The 22,003-nt window shown below is 40.5% G+C and overlaps 1 non-coding gene and 14 pseudogenes across 1 annotated transcript; 8 read left to right on the top strand and 7 right to left on the bottom strand.

The window, feature by feature from the left end:
• Positions 1-5,890: 5,890 nt before the first annotated feature.
• LOC114641442 (uncharacterized) lies at positions 5,891-6,009 on the top strand (annotated as a pseudogene).
• Positions 6,010-6,606: 597 nt separating this feature from the next.
• LOC114641436 (5S ribosomal RNA) lies at positions 6,607-6,725 on the top strand. The gene has a single exon (XR_003714339.2). It is a non-coding gene; the product is annotated as a 5S ribosomal RNA (ribosomal RNA).
• Positions 6,726-6,853: 128 nt separating this feature from the next.
• Positions 6,854-6,972, top strand: LOC114641447 (uncharacterized; annotated as a pseudogene).
• Positions 6,973-7,572: 600 nt separating this feature from the next.
• Positions 7,573-7,691, top strand: LOC127526469 (uncharacterized; annotated as a pseudogene).
• A 128-nt stretch (positions 7,692-7,819) lies between these two features.
• Positions 7,820-7,928, top strand: LOC114641448 (uncharacterized; annotated as a pseudogene).
• Positions 7,929-8,056: 128 nt separating this feature from the next.
• LOC127526472 (uncharacterized) lies at positions 8,057-8,165 on the top strand (annotated as a pseudogene).
• Positions 8,166-8,527: 362 nt separating this feature from the next.
• On the top strand, positions 8,528-8,646 carry LOC114641445 (uncharacterized; annotated as a pseudogene).
• A 128-nt stretch (positions 8,647-8,774) lies between these two features.
• On the top strand, positions 8,775-8,883 carry LOC127526474 (uncharacterized; annotated as a pseudogene).
• Positions 8,884-9,828: 945 nt separating this feature from the next.
• LOC127526470 (uncharacterized) lies at positions 9,829-9,947 on the bottom strand (annotated as a pseudogene).
• Positions 9,948-10,075: 128 nt separating this feature from the next.
• On the bottom strand, positions 10,076-10,184 carry LOC127526468 (uncharacterized; annotated as a pseudogene).
• Positions 10,185-10,311: 127 nt separating this feature from the next.
• LOC127526471 (uncharacterized) lies at positions 10,312-10,430 on the bottom strand (annotated as a pseudogene).
• A 128-nt stretch (positions 10,431-10,558) lies between these two features.
• LOC114664260 (uncharacterized) lies at positions 10,559-10,677 on the bottom strand (annotated as a pseudogene).
• A 128-nt stretch (positions 10,678-10,805) lies between these two features.
• On the bottom strand, positions 10,806-10,924 carry LOC114664274 (uncharacterized; annotated as a pseudogene).
• A 370-nt stretch (positions 10,925-11,294) lies between these two features.
• Positions 11,295-11,413, bottom strand: LOC127526475 (uncharacterized; annotated as a pseudogene).
• Positions 11,414-11,541: 128 nt separating this feature from the next.
• LOC114664263 (uncharacterized) lies at positions 11,542-11,660 on the bottom strand (annotated as a pseudogene).
• Positions 11,661-22,003: the final 10,343 nt, after the last annotated feature.

Raw genomic sequence — 22,003 nt, 5'->3', positions numbered from 1 at the left:
AACTTTCCATATTTTAAAATTTGAAATAGGCTATATAAAAACTTTACTAGCTAATGTTTGTAGCCAGTTTATGTATGTGCTGTTTCCATGTTTGGATAGGTGTTACTGCAAATAATGACAAATATTTTAGCCAAAATCTGTTATCAATACCACCCTTTAAAATTAGGTTCATTAGTATTTTCTCCTCTCCTCTAGGTTACAGTAGCTGAGTTGACGCAGGTGTACCACACTATTAAACACAACATCAGCTATATCAGTGCTGACTGTGGACACAAGCTCAACCAAAAGATTCTGCATGACTCCAAAATCATAAAGAAAATGTCTGTCGGGAGAACAAAGGCTGAAGCAATGGCCAAAGACGTCCTTGCTCCAAAAGCAGTGGCTGATGTTGTAGATGTCTTAAAGTCAGACAAACCCCTCCCATTCTCCATACAGATAGATGCATCAAATAAAGGGAACAGGAAGATGTTTCCCCTTGCAGTACAATACTTCAGGCCAGAAACGGGGATCTGTAACAAAATGCTTGATTTTGGAGAAAATGCAGATAGATAGATAGATAGATAGATAGATAGATAGATAGATAGATAGATAGATAGATAGATAGATAGATAGATAGATAGATAGATAGATAGATAGATAGATAGATAGATAGATAGATAGATAGATAGATAGATAGATAGATAGATAGATACTTTATTAATCCCAGGGGGAAATTCACATACTCCAGCAGCAAAAAATATTAAATTAAAGGGTAATAAAAAATGCAGGTAAAAAACAGACAATAACTTGAATAATGTTCAACGTTTACCCCCTCTGGTGGAATTGAAGAGTCGCATAGTTTGGGGGAGGAATGATCTTCTCAGTCTGTCAGTGGAGCAGGACAGTGACAGCAGTCTGTCGCTGAAACTGCTCCTCTGTCTGGAGATGACACTGTTTAATGGATGTAGTGGATTCTCCATAATTGATAGGAGCCTGCTGAGTGCCCGTTGCTCTGCTACGGATGTCAAACCGTCCAGCTCTATGCCAACAATAGAGCCTGCCTTCCTCACCAGTTTGTCCAGGCGTGAGGCATCCTTCTTCTTAATGCTGCCTCCCCAGCACACCACTGCGTAGAAGAGGGCACTCGCCACAACCATCTGATAGAACATCTGCAGCATCTTACTGCAGATGTTGAAGGATGCCAGTCTTCTAAGGAAGTACAGGCGGCTTTGTCCTTTCTTGCACAGAGAATCAGTATTGGCAGTCCAGTCCAATTTATTGTCCAGCTGCACTCCCAGGTATTTATAGGTCTGCACTCTCTGCACACAGTCACCTCTGATGATCACGGGGTCCATGAGGGGCCTGGGTCTCCTAAAATCCACCACCAGTTCCTTGGTTTTGCTGGTGTTCAGTTGTAGGTGGTTTAAGTAGCACCATTTAACAAAGTCCTTGATGAGGTTTCTATACTCCTCCTCCTGCCCACTCCTGATGCAGCTCATGATAGCACTGTCGTCAGCAAACTTTTGCACGTGGCAGGACTCCGAGTTATATTGGAAGTCCGATGTATATAGGCTGAACAGGACCGGAGAAAGTACAGTCCCCTGCGGCGCTCTTGTGTTGCTGACTACAATGTCAGATCTGCAATTCCCGAGACGCACATACTGAGGTCTGTTTGTAAGATAGTCCACGATCCATGCCACCAGGTATGAATCTACTCCCATCTCTGTCAGCTTGTCCCTAAGGAGCAGAGGTTGGATGGTGTTGAAGGCGCTAGAGAAGTCTAGAAACATAATTCTTACAGCGCCACTGCCTCTGTCCAAGTGGGAGAGGGATCGATGTAGCATATAGATGATGGCATCTTCTGCTCCCACCTTCTCCTGGTATGTGAACTGCAGAGGGTCGAGGGCGTGTTGGACCTGTGGCCTCAGGTGGTGAAGCAGCAGCCGCTCCATGGTCTTCATCACATGTGATGTTAGAGCGACAGGCCGGAAGTCATTCAGCCCACCAGGACGTGATACCTTTGGGACTGATGAGTCTGCTGCTGGTATTATAGGTTTTATAGAACAATCCCTTGATAAATTTGGCTTATCATTAAGTCAAGTTACTGCATATAGTGCAGATAATACTAATGTTAATTATGGAATCCACAACTCTGTCTTCACTAACCTAAAGAAAAAGCAAAAAGATCTGCTGCAAGGGATCTGCCATGCCCATATTGTGCACAACACAGTGAAGCATGCTCTCGACCAGCTCACTGTAGATGTGGAAAATGTTGTGCTGAAGGTCTATGGCTACTTTTGCCAGTTTTGTGATGTGGAGTTCCATGAGATTCTACGACATGTTTCAACAAGGTGGCTGTCTCTCAATCCAGCCATCTCCCATCTTTTGCAAACCTGGACTGCTATCAGGTCTTATTTCATCAGCCTCGGAGAAGAGTGTCCCAGACAGATCAGATCTTTGTTAAAGCTCAGTGAAGCCTCAACTGAGGAAGATCCAGATGATGTGGAAGTTTATCTCCTGTTCTCCAATAACATCCTCTCCCTATTTGAGGAAGTGGTCAAGAAGCTGGAAAGTGATTCAACCACCTGTGTTGACATATATTCCATTATGTCTACCTTCAAGCAAAAACTCACACAGAGAAGAGATGACCAATTTTATGGCTACTTAACAAAAGTAAAGCTGCAAAATATTCTCCCACATGAAGCAGACAGGGCAAGGGCAGATTTTACAGCATTTTTCAACACAGCAATCTCATACATTGAGAAATGGTTTGACTTTTCTGTGGACAACTGGCTGTTCTTCCTGCAACCTCTCTCTCTGCAACATGGCATGCTTTCCTACAGTGACACTGAGAGGATCACTAAGCTCAACCTTATCCAAAATGTGAACATGGATGACCTCTATGATGAATGCACCACAGCAAATACCATTCTGAAGAGGCTCAAAGATGATGCAGAGGATGAATGGAAGTCCAAAGATGTGGCTGCCAGGTGGGTGGCTCTCTTTCAAATAGCTGACCTGCCTAACATGCTGTACATAATCAGCCACATCTTGAGCATCCCAGCATCAACTGGCTATGTGGAAAGAATCTTTTCCATAATGACCAATAAATGGAGTGACAGCAGGAACAGGTGCTCTGTGGAGCTCATTAGGAGTGAGCTCTTGATCACCCTCAACTTTAAACAGACCTGTTCAGAGTTTTACTCTAGCTGTTTAAAAGACAAACAGCTACTCAGTGCTGCACGGAGTGACAAGAAGTACACTTACAAAAGAAAGTAGACCTGACATGCTCCAGTACTGCACACTTATAGTTCTGGTCTACTGGTGTTCAAGAAAGGTTCCTTTGCAGTTTTGTGCACTTTCTATATTTTTCCAATTGTATTTCTGAATATAAAATATTTAACTTAGAGTTAATAAGTTGTGAATCTGTAAATTTAATAAGTTATTAAAATGTGGTTCACATATCACAAGGTCATCCAAAGCCTGTTTTTGTGGTTACTGTCACACTTTGTTTGACTTATTTTGGCCTATGTTAATTATTGTCAGCTATGCCTATGTGTTCAGCTACGATTATCATTAGAGAAGTCTGTTGAGTTGTAAAAGAGAAAGACTGACTGCATTTCAATAAAAGACAGTTTATTTTAATGTCCACGTGTTCATACTTTCCTGAAAACATATTTTAAGTTGCGATTTACCACCACTGGCATGCCATTGGGCCTGTGATCACTGTGGTCTTGGCCCCCAAGGGATGTGGCCCCCGCTGCAGTATGCGTCCCTTATTTTTTTGTATTAAAAGTGGTAACCCTAGACGCTTTCTCAGCAGCTGACCTTCTCTGTGCCTGACTCCACTACTGTCAATCGCCTGATTAAAAATGGTGAACTCCTGCAATGTTACTATCTTGGTTGGCTTTTAAATGAAGTTCAGATTTGTTCAAATGTTTCTTTTTCCCCCCTGTGCTTAAAACTCATTTAAAAAAAAAAGTGTTTATACAACTGCTGCAATGTTACAGAGAGAGAGAGGGCTTGCGTGCTTCTGAGAGACAGAGGCGGAGGGGGCTAGCGTGCTGCTGAGAGAAACAGAGAGAGAGGGGGGGGGGGCTGGGGAGGCTCCCGTGCTGCTGAGAGAGAGAGAGCCTCGCTCATGCAGCTGAGCAGGGATGCTGGGTTTTTTTCCCCCTGTGCTTAAAACTCATTTAAAAAAAATTTGTTTATACAGCTGCTGCAATGTTACAGAGAGAGAGAAGGCTCACGTGCTTCTGAGAGACAGAGGGGGAGGGGGCTCGCGTGCTGCTGAGAGAGAGAGAGAGGGGGTGCTGGGGAGGCTCTTGTGCTGCTGAGAGTGAGAGAGGGAGAGAGAGGGGGGCTGGGGAAGCTCGCGTTCTGCTGAGAGAGAGAGGGGGGGGGCTGGGGAGGCTCACGTGCTGCTGAGAGAGAGAGAGATTGCAGCTGAGCAGGGAGCCTCGGTGTTTGTGTCAGTGTTATTCAATGTTTTTACTATTACACTGTGCATTCTATGGTGTAATGATTAACTATATTTGTGCTTAAAAATCTTTAAAAAAATATATTTACATACAGTTCGTATGGTCTGGAATGGATTAATTGTATTTACATACAATCCTATGGGGGAAATTGCTTCGGTTCACGTATACTACGCCGCGGGTTGGTTTGCAGCATTTAAAACAGTTTGTTTGTCGCGGATAATTTGCCTTTTACTTTAACACGAAGACAATTTCCTGTTAGATTTGCCTTTGCGATGACAATTGATAAGGCACAGGGCCAAACTTTCAAAAAGATGTGCATGTATCTGCCAAAACCAGTTTTCAGTCACGGACAGTTTTATGTTGCTCTCTCCAGAGTTCCATCTTTTCATTCACTTACTGGTATGCCTGCAGGAACACGTGCAGCGAGCGACCGAGAGAGAGCGAGCGACACACACACACATACACATACAGGCGCGTGAGAGAGAGAGAGCGCTGGACGCATAAGAATAATAATACTTCATTACATTGATATACCAGTGTTTTCAGTATTCAAAGCGCTATCCACACAGGGAGAAACCGGGAAGCGAACCCAAAAACTTCCACAGTCTCCTTACTGCAAAACAGTAGCACTACCATTGCGCTACAAAGAATGCACTGGTCTCAATTTTGTTTTCACTTCTGTTTAATGCGATCAGATCGTAGCGTGCATTGTTGCAATGTTACTTTTCTTGGTGGCTTATTACATTACGGATGTTTCACATGTTAATTTTTTTTCCTGTGCTTAAAAGACATTAAAAAAGTGTTTCTCAATTGTGACTCCGGAAAAACTCAGTACGCAAGTTATATTAAGCGTCAACAACGAAGACTCGCTACACCTTAATGAACAAGTGCTGAAACTTATCCCTACCGACGAAGTAACTTTCACCAGCGTGGCCTCCATCGTCACAGACGATCCCGCTTTCAGTCACAGACAATTGTATGTTGCTCTCTCCAGAGGTCCATCTTTTCATTCATTCACAGTGGTATCCACAAACTCACCCCATTTGGACAACTGTGTCGTTCAGCAAGTGTTCACCCATCAAGACATAATTATGCGGCGTATGTTACGCCGCGGGTTGGCTAGTTCTTTCTTTTTGAAGCAGGCTCCCCCTTTCTTCACTATACACTTAACGTAAAATAGCAGGGGTTTTGCTTACAGCCTCATTAGTGTGAATGCGCCCGATCTCGACTGATCTCAGAAACTAAACACACTTGGGCTCGGCCAGTACTTAGATGGGAGTCCATCTAGGAACCCCGAGTGCTTTTAGCCATTACCATTGTTCTTAACCCGGGCATCAGTGTATGTCTTGTTAACGCATCTTCATTCTTTCTATTGGAAGCAGGCTCCCCCTTTCTTCACTATATACTGAACGTAATGTAGGAAGGCTTTCGCTTACAGCCACACCAGTGTGAATGCGCCCGATCTCTTCTGATCTCGGAAGCTAAACACGCTTGGGCTCAGCCAGTACTTGGAGAGTAGACCACCTAGGAACCCCAAGTGCTGTAAGCTTTTAGCCATTACCATTGTTCTTAACCCGGGCATCAGTGTATGTCTTGTTAAAGCAACTTCATTCTTCCTATTGGAAGCAGGCACCCCCTTTCTTCACTATATACTGAATGTAAAGTAACAGGGATTTCGCTTACGGCCACACCAGTGTGAATGCACCGATCTCGTCTGCTCTCAGAAGCAAAGCACAGTTCTTGGATGGGACACCGCCTGGGAACCCGGAGTGCTGTAAGCTTTTAGCCATTAATGTTGTACTTAACCTTAGCATCAGTGTATGGCTTTAATACGCATCTTTATCCTTTGTAGTGGAAGCATCCTCCCCCTTTCTTCACTATATACTGAAACTTAAAGAGCATTGCTTTCGCTTACGGCCACACCAGTGTGAATGCGTCTGATCTCAGAAGTTAAACACGCTTGTGCTCGGCCAGTACTTGGATGGGAAATCGCCTGAGAACCCCCAGTGCTATAAGCTTTTAGCCATTAACGTTTTACTTAACCTGGGCATCAGTGTATGTCTTGGAAACGCATCTTCATCCTTTCAACTGGAAGCAGGCTCCCCCTTTCTTCACTATATACTGAAAGAAAAGTAGCAAGGCTTTCGCTTACAGCCACACCAGTGTGAATGTGCCCGATCTCGTCTGATCTTGGAAGCTAAACACACTTGGGCTCGATCAGTACTTGGATGGGAGACCGCCTGAGAACCCCGAGTGCTGTAAGCTTTTAGTCATTAATGTTGTACTTAACCTTAGCATCAGTGTATGGCTTTAAAACGCATCTTTATCCTTTCTATTGGAAGCATGCTCCCTCTTCCTTCACTATATAGTGAATGTTTAAGAGCATTGCTTTCCCTTACGGCCACACCAGTGTGAATGCGCCCGATCTCGTCTGATCTTGGAAGCTAAACACACTTGGGCTCGATCAGTACTTGGATGTGAGACCGCCTGGGAACACCGAGTGCTGTAAGCTTTTAGCCATTAATGTTGTACTTAACCTTAGCATCAGTGTATGCCTTTAAAACGCATCTTTATCCTTTCTATTGGAAGCATGCTCCCCCTTTCTTCACTATATACTGAATGATAAAGAGCATTGCTTTCGCTTACGGCCACAGCAGTGTGAATGCACCTGATCTCGAAAATTAAACATGATTGGTCTCGGCCAGTACTTGGATGGGATACCACCTAGGAACCCCGAGTGCTGTAAGCTTTTAGCCATTACCATTGTTCTTAACCCGGGCATCAGTGTATGTCTTGGAAATGCAACTTCATTCTTTCTATTGGAAGCAGGCACCCTCTTTCTTCACTATATACTGAACATAAAATAGCAGGGCTTCGCTTACGGCCACATCAGTGTGAATGTGCCGATCTCAGAAGTTAAATACACCTGGGCTCGATCAGTTCTTGGATGGGAGACTGCCTGGAAAACCCGAGTGCTGTAAGCTTTTAGCCATTAATGTTGTACTTAACCTTAGCATCAGTGTATGGCTTTAAAACGCATCTTTATCCTTTCTAGTGGAAGCATGCTCCCCCTTTCTTCACTATATACTGAACATTAAAGAATATTCCTTTTGCTTACGGCCACACCCGTGTGAATGTGCCTGATCTCGTCTTATCTCGGAAGCTAAACACGCTTGGGTTCGGCCAGTACTTGGATGGTAGACCGCCTGGGAACCCCGAGTGCTGTAATCTTTTAGCCCTTACCATTGTTCTTAACCCTGGAATCAGTGTATGTCTTGGAAACGCATCTTCATTCTTTCAATTTGAAGCAGGCTCCCCCTTTCTTCACTATATACTGAATGCAAAGAAGCAAGGCTTTCGCTTACGTCCACACCAGTGTGAACGTGCCCGATCTCGGAAGCTAAACACGCATGGGCACGGCCAGTAATTGGATGGGAGACCGCCTGGGAACCCTGAGTGATGTAAGCTTTTAGCCATTACCATTGTTCTTAACCTTAGCATCAGTGTATGTCTTGTTAACGCATTTTCATTCTTTCTATTGGAAGCAGGCTCCCCCTTTCTTCACTATATAGTGAACGTAAAGTAGTAAGGTTTTTGTTTACGGCCACACCAGTGTGAATGCGCCTGATCTCAGAAGCCTAACACACTTGGGCTCGATCGGTACTTGGATGGGTGATCGCCTGGGAACCCCGAGTGTTGTAAGCTTTTAGTCATTAATGTTGTACTTAACCTTAGCATCGGTGTATGGCTGTAAAACGCATCTTTATCCTTTGTATTGGAAGCATGCTCCCCCTTTCTTCACTATATAGTGAACGTTAAAGAGCATTGCTTTACCTTACGGCCACACCAGTGTGCATGTGCCCGATTTCGTCTGATCTCGGAATCTAAACACACTTGGGCTCGATCAGTACTTGGATGAGAGACCGCCTGCTGTAAGTTTTTAGCCATTAATGTTGTACTTAACCTTAGCATCAGTGTATGGCTTTAAAACGCAACTTTATCCTTTCTATTGGAAGCATGCTCCCCCTTTCTTCACTATATACTGAACGTTAAAGAATATTCCTTTCGCTTACGGCCACACCCGTGTGAATGTGCCTGATCTCGTCTTATCTCGGAAACTAAACACGCTTGGGCTCGGCCAGTACTTGGATGGTAGACCGCCTGGGAACCCCGAGTGCTGTAAGCTTTTAGCCATTACCATTGTTCTTAACCCTGGAATCAGTGTATGTCTTGGAAACGCATCTTCATTCTTTCAATTTGAAGCAGGCTCCCCCTTTCTTCACTATATACTGAATGCAAAGTAGCAAGGCTTTCGCTTACGTCCACACCAGTGTGAACGCGCCCTATCTTGGAAGCTAAACACGCATGGGCTCGGCCAGTAATTGGATGGGAGACCGCCTGGGAACCCTGAGTGATGTAAGCTTTTAGCCATTACCATTGTTCTTAACCCGGGCATCAGTGTATGGCTTGTTAATGCATCTTCATTCTTTCTATTGGAAGCAGGCACCCCCTTTCTTCACTATATACTGAACATAAGTAGCAGGGCTTTTGCTTACGGCCACACCAGTGTGAAAACGTCTGATATCAGAAGCTAAACACACTTGGGCTCAATCAGTACTTGGATGGGAGACTGCCTGGGAACCCCGAGTGATGCAAGGTTTTAGTCATTAATGTTGTACTTAACCTTAGCATCAGTGTATGGCTTTAAAACGCATCTTTATCCTTTCTATTGGAAGCATGCTCCCCCTTTCTTCACTATATACTGAACGTTAAAGAGTATTTTTTTTCGCTTGCGGCCACACCCGTGTGAATGCGCCTTATCTTGGAAGCTAAACACGCTTGGGCTCGGCCAGTACTTGGATAGTAGACCGCCTGGGAACCCCAAGTGCCGTAATGTTTTAGCCATTACCATTGTTCTTAACCCTGGAATCAGTGTATGTCTTGGAAACGCATCTTCATCTATATATATAATTCACTAAGCCAGAAGACAAGTAGCCACCTTTGGAAAGCACGCCGGAAGGGGCGTGGATTCACTAAGCCACCGACAAATAAGACACCCATGGCACACACAGGAAGGAGTCACGCCCACTAACTTTAAGACCATTGGATACGACGACAACTCGCAGAGCCACGCCCACCAACTCGGACGCGACGCCTCGGAAAACATGCCGTCATTTCTGTTTGTCTGTGCCACAGTCCACATGCAGCTCTGAGCCACGTTAACTGGTGTGGCCGTAAGCGAAAACCCTACTACTTTACGTTCAGTATACAGTGAAGAAAGGGGGACCCTGCTTCCAATAGAAAGAATGAAGATGTGTTAACAAGACATACTCTGATGCCCGGGTTAAGAACAATGGTAATGGCTAAAAGCATACAACACTCGGGGTTCCCAGTCGGTCTTCCATCCAAGTACTGGCCGAGCCCAAGCATGTTTAACTTCCGACATCAGACGAGATCGGGGACATTCAGACTGGTGTGGCCGTAAGCAAAAGGAATGCTCTTTAACGTTCAGTATATAGTGAAGAAAGGGGGCGCATGCTTCCAATAGAAAGGATAAAGATGCGTTTTAAAGCCATACAATGATGCTAAGGTTAAGTACAATATTAATGGCTAAAAGCTTACAGCACTCGGTGTTTCCAGGCGGTCTCCCATCCAAGTACTGATCGAGCCCAAGTGTGTTTAGCTTCTGAGATCAGATGCTTTCACACTGGTGTGGCCGTAAGCAAAAGCCCTGCTACTTACATTCAGTATATAGTGAAGAAAGATGGAGCCTCCTTCCAATAGAAAGGATGAAGATGCGTTTCCAAGACATTCACTGATGCCCGGGTTAACAACAATGGTAATGGCTAAAAGCTTACAGCACTCGGTGTTCCCAGGAGGTCACCCATCCAAGTACTGGCCAAGCCCAAGCATGTTTATTTTTCAGGATGAGACGAGATCGGGCGCATTCACACTGGTGTGGCCGTAAGCGAAAACAATGCTCTTTTACGTTCAGTATATAGTGAAGAAAGGGGGCGCATGCTTCCAATAGAAAGGATAAAGATGCGTTTTAAAGCCATACACTGATGCTAAAGTTAAGTACAACATTAATGGCAAAAAGCTTACAGCTCTCGGTGTTGCCAGGTGGTCTCCCATCCAAGTACTGATCAAGCCCAAGTGTGTTTAGCTTTAGCGATCAGACAAGATCAGGCGCATTCACACTGGTGTGGCCGTAAGGGAAAGCAATGCTCTTTAACGTTCACTATATGGTGAAGAAAGGGGGAGCATGCTTAAAATAGAAAGGATAAAGATGCGTTTTAAAGCCATACACTGACGCTAAGGTTAAGTACAACATTAATGACTAAAAGCTTATAGCACTCGGGGTTCCCAGACGGTCTCCCATCCAAATACTGATTGAGCCCAAGTGTGTTAAGCTTCCGAGATCAGACGAGATTGGGCGCATTCAAACTGGTGTGGCCGTAGGCAAAAGGCCTGCTACTTTTCGTTCAGTATATAGTGAAGAAAGGGGGAGCCTGCTTCCAATAGAAAGGATGAAGATGCGTTTCCAAGACATTCACTGATGCCCGGGTTAAGAACAATGGTAATGGTTAAAAGCTTACAGCACTCGGTGTTCCCAGGCGGTCACCCATCCAAGTACTGGCCAAGCCCAAGCGTGTTTATTTTCTGAGATGAGATCGTGCGCATTCACAGTGGTGTGGCCGCAAATGAAAGCAAAGCTCTTTAAGGTTCAGTATATAGCGAAGAATGGGGGAGCATGCTTCCAATAGAAAGGATAAAGATGCGTTTTAAAGCCATACACTGATGCTAAAGTTAAGTACAACATTAATGGCTAAAAGCTTACAGCACTCGGTGTTCCCAGGCGGTCTCCCATCCAAGTACTGATTGAGTCCGATTGAGTTTAGCTTCCGAGATCAGACGAGATCGGGCGCATTCACAATGGTTTGGCCATAAGAGAAAGCAATGCTCTTTAACGTTCACTATATAGTGAAGAAAGGAGGAGCATGCTTCCAATAGAAAGGATAAAGATGCGTTTTAAAGCCATACACTGATGCTAAGGTTAAGTACAACACTAATGACTAAAAGCTTACAGCACTCGGGGTTCCCAGACGGTTTCCCATGCAAGTTCTGATCGAGCCCAAGTGTGTTTAGCTTCTGAAATCAGACGAGATCGGGCGCATTCACACTGGTGTGGCCGTAGGCGCAAACCCTACTTCTTTAAGTTGTGAAGTTTTCCCAATTGAAACGCATTGGGAGAAACTGAAGTTGAGTGTTACTCAATGTTCCTTAACTTCTATGTGTGGAAACCACTTGTATCACATGTGAAATGATGGATTCTAACAGAATTTAACTGTGTAGATCAGATTCTAATAGATTAACCAGCCGTAACACGTCTTATCATTTGAAGTGTTTTTCAGCTCTTGAAACGCGCCATTGTGAAATCATGTTACATTCAACTATAACTCAGTGCCCGCTGAAAATACTGATGTAAAACTGTTCTAAATGATGTAATACATAGTTCCCTAATGGGTAAGAACTGTTTGGATGGTTTCCTAAGTGTTACTCAAGGTACACATCAACATCTCAAATTCACTTGTTTTCCCCTTTGAAACGCATTGTGCGAAACTGAATTTGAGTGTTACTCAATGTTCCTTAACTTCTATGTGTGGAAACCACTTGTATCACATGTGAAATGATGGATTCGAACAGAATTTAACTGTGTAGATTAGATTCTACTAGATTAACCAGCCGTAACACGTCTTATCATTTGGAGTGTTTTTCAGCTCTTGAAACGCGCCATTGTGAAATCATGTTACATTCAACTATAACTCAGTGCCCGCTGAAAATAATGATGTAAAACTGTTCTAAATGATGTAATACATAGTTCCCTAATGGGTAAGAACTGTTTGGATGGTTTCCTAAGTGTTACTCAAGGTACACATCAACATCTCAAATTCACTTGTTTTCCCCTTTGAAACGCATTGGCCGAAACTGAATTTGAGTGTTACTCAAAGTTCCTTAACTTCTATGTGTGGAAACCACTTGTATCACATGTGAAATGATGGATTCTAACAGAATTTAACTGTGTAGATTAGATTCTACTAGATTAACCAGCCGTAACACTTCTTATCATTTGGAGTGTTTTTCAGCTCTTGATACGCGCCATTGTGAATTCATGTTACATTCACCTATAACTCAGTGCCCCGTGAAAATACTGATGTAAGACTGTTCTAAATGATGTAATACATAGTTCCCTAATGGGTAAGAACTGTTTGGATGGTTTCCTAAGTATTACTCAAGGTACACATCAACATCTCAAATTCACTTGTTTTCCCCATTGAAACGCATTGGGAGAAACTGATGTTGAGTGTTACTCAATGTTCCTTAACTTCTATGTGTGGAAACCACTTGTATCACATGTGAAATGATGGATTCAAACAGAATTTAACTGTGTAGATCAGATTCTACTAGATTAACCACCCGTAACACTTCTTATCATTTGGAGTGTTTTTCTGCTCTTGAAACGCGCCATTGTGAAGTCAAGTAACATTCAACTATATCTCAGTGCCCACGTGAAAATACTGATGTAAAACTGTTCTAAATGATGTAATACATAGTTCTCCTAATGGGTAATAACTGTTTGGATGGTTTCCTAAGTGTTACTCAAGGTAAACATCAACATCTCAAATTCACTTGTTTTCCCCATTGAAACGCATTGGGCAAAACTGATGTTGATTGTTACTCAATGTTCCTTAACTTCTATGTGTGGAAACCACTTGTATCACATGTGACATGATGGATTCTAACAGAATTTAACTGTGTAGATCAGATTCTATTAGATTAACCAGCCGTAACACTTGTTATCACTTGGAGTGTTTTTCAGCACTTGAAACGCGCCATTGTGAAGTCAAGTTACATTCAACTATAACTCAGTGCCCCGTGAAAATACTGATGTAAGACTGTTCCAAATGATGTAATACATAGTTCTCTGATGGGTAATAACTCTTTGGATGGTTTCCAAAGTGTTACTCAAGGTAAACATCAACATCTCAAATTCACTTGTTTTCCCCTTTGAAACGCATTGGGCAAAACTGATTTTGATTGTTACTCAATGTTCCTTAACTTCTATGTGTGGAAACCACTTGTATCACATGTGAAATGATGGATTCAAACAGAATTTAACTGTGTAGATCATATTCTACTAGATTAACCACCCGTAACACTTGTTATCACTTGGAGTGTTTTTCAGCTCTTGATACGCACCATTGTGAAGTCAAGTTACATTCAACTATATCTCAGTCCCACGTGAAAATACTGATGTAAAACCGTTCCAAATGATGTAATACATAGCTCTCTAATGGGTAATAACTCTTTAGATGGTTTCCTAAGTGTTACTCAAGGTAAATATCAACATCTCAAATTCACTTGATTTCCCCATTGAAACGCATTGGGCAAAACTGATGATGATTGTTACTCAATGTTCCTTAACTTCAATGTGTGGAAACCACTTGTATCACATGTGAAATGATGGATTCTAACAGAATTTAACTGTGTAGATCAGATTCTACTAGATTAACCAGCCGTAACACGTGTTATCACTTGGAGTGTTTTTCAGCTCTTGAAACGCACCATTGTGAAGTCATGTTACATTCAACTATAACTCAGTGCCCCGCTGAAAATACTGATGTAAAACTGTTCCAAATGATGTAATACATAGTTCTCTAATGGGTAATAACTCTTTGGATGGTTTCCTAAGTGTTACTCAAGGTAAACATCAACATCTCAAATTCACTTGTTTTCCCCATTGAAACGCATTGTGCAAAACTGATGTTGATTGTTACTCAAAGTTCCTTAACTTCTATGTGTGGAAACCACTTGTATCACATGTGAAATGATGGATTCGAACAGAATTTAACTGTGTAGATCAGATTCTACTAGATTAACCAGCCGTAACACGTGTTATCACTTGGAGTGTTTTTCAGCTCTTCAAACGCACCATTGTGAAGTCATGTTACATTCAACTTTATCTCAGTCCCACGTGAAAATACTGATGTAAAACTGTTCCAAATGATGTAATACATAGTTCTCTAATGGGTAATAACTCTTTGGATGGTTTCCTAAGTGTTACTCAAGGTAAACATCAACATCTCAAATTCACTTGTTTTCCCCATTCAAACGCATTGGGCAAAACTGATGTTGAGTGTTACTCAATGTTCCTTAACTTCTATGTGTGGAAACCACTTGTATCACATGTGAAATGATGGATTCTAACAGAATTTAACTGTGTAGATCAGATTCTACTAGATTAACCAGCCGTAACACTTGTTATCACTTGGAGTGTTTTTCAGCTCTTGAAACGCACCATTGTGAAGTCATGTTACATTCAACTATATCTCAGTCCCACGTGAAAATACTGATGTAAAACTGTTCCAAATGATGTAATACATAGTTCTCTAATGGGTAATAACTCTTTGGATGGTTTCCTAAGTATTACTCAAGGTAAACATCAACATCTCAAATTCACTTGTTTTCCCCATTGAAACGCATTGGGAAAACTGATGTTGATTGTTACTCAAAGTTCCTTAACTTCTATGTGTGGAAACCACTTGTATCACATGTGAAATGATGGATTCTAACAGAATTTAACTGTGTAGATCAGATTCTACTAGATTAACCAGCCGTAACACTTGTTATCACTTGGAGTGTTTTTCTGCTCTTGAAACGCACCATTGTGAAATCAAGTTACATTCAACTATATCTCAGTCCCACGTGAAAATACTGATGTAAAACTGTTCCAAATGATGTAATACATAGTTCTCTAATGGGAAATAACTCTTTGGATGGTTTCCTAAGTGTTACTCAAGGTAAACATCAACATCTCAAATTCACTTGTTTTCCCCATTGAAACGCATTGGGCAAAACTGATGTTGATTGTTACTCAATGTTCCTTAACTTCTATGTGTGGAAACCACTTGTATCACATGTGAAATGATGGATTCTAACAGAATTTAACTGTGTAGATCAGATTCTACTAGATTAACCAGCCGTAACACGTGTTATCACTTGGAGTGTTTTTCAGCACTTGAAACGCACCATTGTGAAGTCATGTTACATTCAACTATATCTCAGTCCCACGTGAAAATACTGATGTAAGACTGTTCCAAATGATGTAATACATAGTTCTCTGATGGGTAATAACTCTTTGGATGGTTTCCTAAGTGTTACTCAAGGTAAACATCAACATCTCAAATTCACTTGTTTTCCCCATTGAAACGCATTAGGCAAAACTGATTTTGATTGTTACTCAATGTTCCTTAACTTCTATGTGTGGAAACCACTTGTATCACATGTGAAATGATGGATTCAAACAGAATTTAACTGTGTAGATCATATTCTACTAGATTAACCACCCGTAACACTTGTTATCACTTGGAGTGTTTTTCAGCTCTTGATACGCACCATTGTGAAGTCATGTTACATTCAACTATATCTCAGTCCCACGTGAAAATACTGATGTAAAACTGTTCCAAATGATGTAATACATAGTTCTCTAATGGGTAATAACTCTTTAGATGGTTTCCTAAGTGTTACTCAAGGTAAATATCAACATCTCAAATTCACTTGTTTTCCCCATTGAAACGCAGTGGGCAAAACTGATGTTGATTGTTACTCAATGTTCCTTAACTTCTATGTTTGGAAACCACTTGTATCACATGTGAAATGATGGATTCTAACAGAATTTAACTGTGTAGATCAGATTCTACTAGATTAAACAGCCGTAACACTTGTTATCACTTGGAGTGTTTTTCAGCTCTTGAAACGCACCATTGTGAAGTCAAGTTACATTCAACTATATCTCAGTCCCACGTGAAAATACTGATGTAAAACTGTTCCAAATGATGTAATACATAGTTCTCAAATGGGTAATAACTCTTTGGATGGTTTCCTAAGTGTTACTCAAGGTAAACATCAACATCTCAAATTCACTTGTTTTCCCCTTTGAAACGCATTGGGCAAAACTGATGTTGAGTGTTACTCAATGTTCCTTAACTTCTATGTGTGGAAACCACTTGTATCACATGTGAAATGATGGATTCTAACAGAATTTAACTGTGTAGATCAGATTCTACTAGATTAACCAGCCGTAACACTTTTTATCACTTGGAGTGTTTTTCAGCTCTTGAAACGCACCATTGTGAAGTCATGTTACATTCAACTATATCTCAGTCCCACGTGAAAATACTAATGTAAAACTGTTCCAAATCATGTAATACATAGTTCTCTAATGGGTAATAACTCTTTGGATGGTTTCCTAAGTGTTACTCAAGGTAAACATCAACATCTCAAATTCACTTGTTTTCCCCATTGAAACGCATTGGGAAAACTGATGTTGATTGTTACACAATGTTCCTTAACTTCTATGTGTGGAAACCACTTGTATCACATGTGAAATGATGGATTCTAACAGAATTTAACTGTGTAGATCAGATTCTACTAGATTAACCAGCCGTAACACGTGTTATCACTTGGAGTGTTTTTCAGCTCTTGAAACGCGCCATTGTGAAGTCAAGTTACATTCAACTATATCTCAGTCCCACGTGAAAATACTGATGTAAAACTGTTCCAAATGATGTAATACATAGTTCTCTAATGGGTAATAACTCTTTGGATGGTTTCCTAAGTGTTACTCAAGGTAAACATCAACATCTCAAATTCACTTGTTTTCCCCATTGAAACGCATTGGGAAAACTGATGTTGATTGTTACTCAATGTTCCTTAACTTCTATGTGTGGAAACCACTTGTATCACATGTGAAATGATGGATTCTAACAGAATTTAACTGTGTAGATCAGATTCTACTAGATTAACCAGCCGTAACACGTGTTATCACTTGGAGTGTTTTTCAGCTCTTGAAACGCACCATTGTGAAGTCATGTTACATTCAACTATATCTCAGTCCCACGTGAAAATACTGATGTAAAACTGTTCCAAATGATGTAATACATAGTTCTCTAATGGGTAATAACTCTTTGGATGGTTTCCTAAGTGTTACTCAAGGTAAACATCAACATCTCAAATTCACTTGTTTTCCCCATTGAAACGCATTGGGAAAACTGATGTTGATTGTTACACAATGTTCCTTAACTTCTATGTGTGGAAACCACTTGTATCACATGTGAAATGATGGATTCTAACAGAATTTAACTGTGTAGATCAGATTCTACTAGATTAACCAGCCGTAACACGTGTTATCATTTGGAGTGTTTTTCAGCTCTTGAAACGCACCATTGTGAAGTCATGTTACATTCAACTATATCTCAGTCCCACGTGAAAATACTGATGTAAAACTGTTCCAAATGATGTAATACATAGTTCTCTAATGGGTAATAACTCTTTGGATGGTTTCCTAAGTGTTACTCAAGGTAAACATCAACATCTCAAATTCACTTGTTTTCCCCATTGAAACGCATTGGGAAAACTGATGTTGATTGTTACTCAATGTTCCTTAACTTCTATGTGTGGAAACCACTTGTATCACATGTGAAATGATGGATTCTAACAGAATTTAACTGTGTAGATCAGATTCTACTAGATTAACCAGCCGTAACACGTGTTATCACTTGGACTGTTTTTCAGCTCTTGAAACGCACCATTGTGAAGTCATGTTACATTCAACTATATCTCAGTCCCTCGTGAAAATACTGATGTAAAACTGTTCCAAATGATGTAATACATAGTTCTCTAATGGGTAATAACTCTTTGGATGGTTTCCTAAGTGTTACTCAAGGTAAACATCAACATCTCAAATTCACTTGTTTTCCCCATTGAAACGCATTGGGAAAACTGATGTTGATTGTTACACAATGTTCCTTAACTTCTATGTGTGGAAACCACTTGTATCACATGTGAAATGATGGATTCTAACAGAATTTAACTGTGTAGATCAGATTCTACTAGATTAACCAGCCGTAACACGTGTTATCACTTGGAGTGTTTTTCAGCTCTTGAAACGCGCCATTGTGAAGTCAAGTTACATTCAACTATATCTCAGTCCCACGTGAAAAAACTGATGTAAAACTGTTCCAAATGATGTAATACATAGTTCTCTAATGGGTAATAACTCTTTGGATGGTTTCCTAAGTGTTACTCAAGGTAAACATCAACATCTCAAATTCACTTGTTTTCCCCATTGAAACGCATTGGGAAAACTGATGTTGATTGTTACTCAATGTTCCTTAACTTCTATGTGTGGAAACCACTTGTATCACATGTGAAATGATGGATTCTAACAGAATTTAACTGTGTAGATCAGATTCTACTAGATTAACCAGCCGTAACACTTGTTATCACTTGGAGTGTTTTTCAGCTCTTGAAACGCACCATTGTGAAGTCATGTTACATTCAACTATATCTCAGTCCCACGTGAAAATACTGATGTAAAACTGTTCCAAATGATGTAATACATAGTTCTCTAATGGGTAATAACTCTTTGGATGGTTTCCTAAGTGTTACTCAAGGTAAACATCAACATCTCAAATTCACTTGTTTTCCCCATTGAAACGCATTGGGAAAACTGATGTTGATTGTTACTCAATGTTCCTTAACTTCTATGTGTGGAAACCACTTGTATCACATGTGAAATGATGGATTCTAACAGAATTTAACTGTGTAGATCAGATTCTACTAGATTAAACAGCCGTAACACTTGTTATCACTTGGAGTGTTTTACAGCTCTTGAAATGCACCATTGTGAAGTCAAGTTACATTCAACTATATCTCAGTCCCACGTGAAAATACTGATGTAAAACTGTTCAAAATGATGTAATACATAGTTCTCTAATGGGTAATAACTCTTTGGATGGTTTCCTAAGTGTTACTCAAGGTAAACATCAACATCTCAAATTCACTTGTTTTCCCCATTGAAACGCATTGGGAAAACTGATGTTGATTGTTACTCAATGTTCCTTAACTTCTATGTGTGGAAACCACTTGTATCACATGTGAAATGATGGATTCTAACAGAATTTAACTGTGTAGATCAGATTCTACTAGATTAACCAGCAGTAACACTTGTTATCACTTGGAGTGTTTTTCAGCTCTTGAAACGCACCATTGTGAAGTCAAGTTACATTCAACTATATCTCAGTGCCACGTGAAAATACTGATGTAAAACTGTTCCAAATGATGTAATACATAGTTCTCTAATGGGTAATAACTCTTTGGATGGTTTCCTAAGTGTTACTCAAGGTAAACATCAACATCTCAAATTCACTTGTTTTCCCCATTGAAACGCAATGGGCAAAACTGATGTTGATTGTTACTCAATGCTCCTTAACTTCTATGTGTGGAAACCACTTGTATCACATGTGAAATGATGGATTCTATCAGAATTTAACTGTGTAGATCAGATTCTACTAGATTAACCAGCCGTAACACGTGTTATCACTTGGAGTGTTTTTCAGCTCTTGAAACGCACCATTGTGAAGTCATGTTACATTCAACTATATCTCAGTCCCACGTGAAAATACTGATGTAAAACTGTTCCAAATGATGTAATACATAGTTCTCTAATGGGTAATAACTCTTTGGATGGTTTCCTAAGTGTTACTCAAGGTAAACATCAACATCTCAAATTCACTTGTTTTCCCCATTGAAACGCATTGGGCAAACTGATGTTGATTGTTACACAATGTTCCTTAACTTCTATGTGTGGAAACCACTTGTATCACATGTGAAATGATGGATTCTAACAGAATTTAACTGTGTAGATCAGATTCTACTAGATTAACCAGCCGTAACACGTGTTATCACTTGGAGTGTTTTTCAGCTCTTGAAACGCACAATTGTGAAGTCAAGTTACATTCAACTATATCTCAGTCCCGCGTGAAAATACTGATGTAAAACTGTTCCAAATGATGTAATACATAGTTCTCTAATGGGTAATAACTCTTTGGATGGTTTCCTAAGTGTTACTCAAGGTAAACATCAACATCTCAAATTCACTTGTTTTCCCCATTGAAACGCATTGGGAAAACTGATGTTGATTGTTACACAATGTTCCTTAACTTCTATGTGTGGAAACCACTTGTATCACATGTGAAATGATGGATTCTAACAGAATTTAACTGTGTAGATCAGATTCTACTAGATTAACCAGGCGTAACACTTGTTATCACTTGGATTGTTTTTCAGCTCTTGAAACGCACAATTGTGAAGTCAAGTTACATTCAACTATATCTCAGTCCCACGTGAAAATACTGATGTAAAACTGTTCCAAATGATGTAATACATAGTTCTCTAATGGGTAATAACTCTTTGGATGGTTTCCTAAGTGTTACTCAAGGTAAACATCAACATCTCAAATTCACTTGTTTTCCCCATTGAAACGCATTGGGAAAACTGATGTTGATTGTTACACAATGTTCCTTAACTTCTATGTGTGGAAACCACTTGTATCACATGTGAAATGATGGATTCTAACAGAATTTAACTGTGTAGATCAGATTCTACTAGATTAACCAGCCGTAACACTTGTTATCACTTGGAGTGTTTTTCAGCTCTTGAAACGCACCATTGTGAAGTCATGTTACATTCAACTATATCTCAGTCCCACGTGAAAATACTGATGTAAAACTGTTCAAAATGATGTAATACATAGTTCTCTAATGGGTAATAACTCTTTGGATGGTTTCCTAAGTGTTACTCAAGGTAAACATCAACATCTCAAATTCACTTGTTTTCCCCATTGAAACGCATTGGGAAAACTGATGTTGATTGTTACTCAAAGTTCCTTAACTTCTATGTGTGGAAACCACTTGTATCACATGTGAAATGATGGATTCTAACAGAATTTAACTGTGTAGATCAGATTCTACTAGATTAACCAGCCGTAACACTTGTTATCACTTGGAGTGTTTTTCAGCTCTTGAAACGCACCATTGTGAAGTCATGTTACATTCAACTATATCTCAGTCCCACGTGAAAATACTGATGTAAAACTGTTCAAAATGATGTAATACATAGTTCTCTAATGGGAAATAACTCTTTGGATGGTTTCCTAAGTGTTACTCAAGGTAAACATCAACATCTCAAATTCACTTGTTTTCCCCATTGAAACGCATTGGGCAAAACTGATGTTGAGTGTTACTCAATGTTCCTTAACTTCTATGTGTGGAAACCACTTGTATCACATGTGAAATGATGGATTCTAACAGAATTTAACTGTGTAGATCAGATTCTACTAGATTAACCAGCAGTAACACTTGTTATCACTTGGAGTGTTTTTCAGCTCTTGAAACGCACCATTGTGAAGTCATGTTACATTCAACTATATCTCAGTGCCACGTGAAAATACTGATGTAAAACTGTTCCAAATGATGTAATACATAGTTCTCTAATGGGTAATAACTCTTTGGATGGTTTCCTAAGTGTTACTCAAGGTAAACATCAACATCTCAAATTCACTTGTTTTCCCCATTGAAACGCATTGGGCAAACTGATGTTGATTGTTACTCAATGTTCCTTAACTTCTATGTGTGGAAACC

Source organism: Erpetoichthys calabaricus, unplaced genomic scaffold, assembly GCF_900747795.2.
Source record: "Erpetoichthys calabaricus unplaced genomic scaffold, fErpCal1.3, whole genome shotgun sequence".
Classification (NCBI taxonomy): domain Eukaryota; kingdom Metazoa; phylum Chordata; class Cladistia; order Polypteriformes; family Polypteridae; genus Erpetoichthys; species Erpetoichthys calabaricus.
The sequence above is the reverse complement of the archived record's forward strand: the minus strand, read 5'-3'. Positions and strand labels throughout refer to the sequence as shown.